The 2,036-nt window shown below is 36.4% G+C and overlaps 1 pseudogene; it reads right to left on the reverse strand.

Moving 5' to 3' along the window:
- Positions 1 to 246: 246 nt before the first annotated feature.
- On the reverse strand, positions 247 to 1,436 carry LOC120175642 (annotated as a pseudogene).
- Positions 1,437 to 2,036: the final 600 nt, after the last annotated feature.

A 2,036-nucleotide genomic window follows, 5' to 3' on the forward strand; every position in this document is an offset into this window, starting at 1 on the left:
TTGATTTTATTTTCCATTTCTAGTCGATGTGAACCTTGAAACTTTCTTCTAATTTCATTAAAAAGAAAGTGAAAAGCATGAGACTGGTGATGAGAAAGAGTATTAGCTTTCAATGGTTCAACTTATGGAATTTGTGATAATGGTTTTACATGGACAAAGATCATGCTGATCACACAACAAAGATCCTTTCTCTTTTCCCTCTGCAATCTTGTCATGGCTAGTTTTACCTGGTTTAGGTTCTTTCAATTAAGCTCCTACTCCAAGAAAATCTATAAATGTGGGAGATGACGGTACAGTAATGGTCTCAAAATGGGTAGCCGATGGCGATGATGGTTCAATCACCGTCACCTGAGATGCCGATGCCATGGAGTCCGAGAAATTACCAGCCGATCCCTGATGAGTACACGATTGTTGCATTATTATGGCTTCATCCTGCACCATTTTCCATTGCCTAGTGTTTCTGCGAATACCATCATCTGCAACATTTAATAATATATAAAACAAGTAAATACAACTGTCTTGTTATTTTTCAAACAGGATGAAGATGACTAGACATATGGAAGATTTGGTCAAAGTGTAGTCAAAAAGCAGGTAACAAAAATGAACAAACCAGAAAGGAAATCCAAGGGTGTGGGGTTTTCACAAGTGTTGTTGTAGCTTTAGAGTTTGACCCTGCAAGCAACAAATCTCCACCATTTTCAACAGCTTGATGATGATGACTTAGCTTTCTCCTTCTGTAAGCACTGGCTTGCTCTCTATATTTCCTGGACATTATCATGCCAATGGTTTTTAACAGCGTTATCAGTTCTCCCAGGGAAAAGCCTCGCAATCATTGCCCATTTGTTCCCAAAAGCTCTATGAGCTGCCATTAGCCTCTCTTCTTCCTCTTCTGTGAAAGCCTTTTTGTTGATCCGAGGATCAAGCTGATTAAACCACCTTAATCTACAGCTTTTACCTTCAAACAAACAAAAAATCAAACACAAAACAATTAAGGAATAATTCATGTATGTTTTTTAGTTTACCTGTTCTTCCCTGCAGCTTCTCAGCTATAAGGTTCCAGTTCTGAGGGCCATATAAAGCAACAAGTTCCTTGAGTTTGGAGTCCTCAGATGGTTTCCAATGCCCCCTGGAGCAAACCTTTGGAACCCCAACATGATCTTTCATGGAGGATTTGGAGAAATGAAATTCTTCTTCTTCTTCAAAGAAAAATGGAGAAAGAGAACCCATGGACTCCATTGTTGATGAGTCTGAAGGTGGATAAGGTGCCATTATTATTATTACGGTTTTGTTGTTGGTGATGAAAACAGGAGGTGTTGTGGAACTGTTGCAAGGTCATCTTCATATTCCAAAACGGGAAAAAGAAAGTGCAGATTGCAGGTAAAGAAACAAAGAAAGGGAGAGAGATATAAGAGGATTTGGTAAGCAAAATAAGTGAGAGTCTGCAAAAAATATTAGAGATTTGGTGGAAAGTGTTTATGGATTTTCGTTGTATATCTAATACAAATAAATAATATGAATTCCCACAGGAATTACTGTGAATTTCAATAAAAGAAGCTGCTGCCTCTAACTTTACAGCTTTGACCCTTTCTGTCAATGCCCACATTCTCCTTCGCTACTTCATAGTGCGTGCAGTGTGCAAACTTACACAAATCTACACTTGTCAAGCTGAGTATATTTGTTCTCAACATTAATCCACCAACGTTTATCAATATAATTGTTTTAGTCCTTTATTCTCTTTCTTAAGTATTTTAGTCCCTAATATTTTATTTTAAGATAAAAAGAGTTTAACTAAATAGTCATTTGGATCCGTATTTTTTCTAAAGCATTTTTGTCCCAAAATTTCATTCTAGGGTAAACATACGTATATTTTTTAGTATTAACCATTGTTGACTAACACTTTTCATCTATGAATGGATCATTTTACCTCAAAAAGAAACGTCGGAAACAAAATGCTTCAAACAAATGAATAAGTACTAAAATGACTATTGGACCAACGTTGATGGTTAAATTTGATATTATGACTTTGCTAAATTCGT

This window comes from Hibiscus syriacus, unplaced genomic scaffold, assembly GCF_006381635.1.
Source record: "Hibiscus syriacus cultivar Baekdansim isolate YM2019G1 unplaced genomic scaffold, ASM638163v2 tig00000329_pilon, whole genome shotgun sequence".
Taxonomy (NCBI): Eukaryota; Viridiplantae; Streptophyta; class Magnoliopsida; order Malvales; family Malvaceae; genus Hibiscus; species Hibiscus syriacus.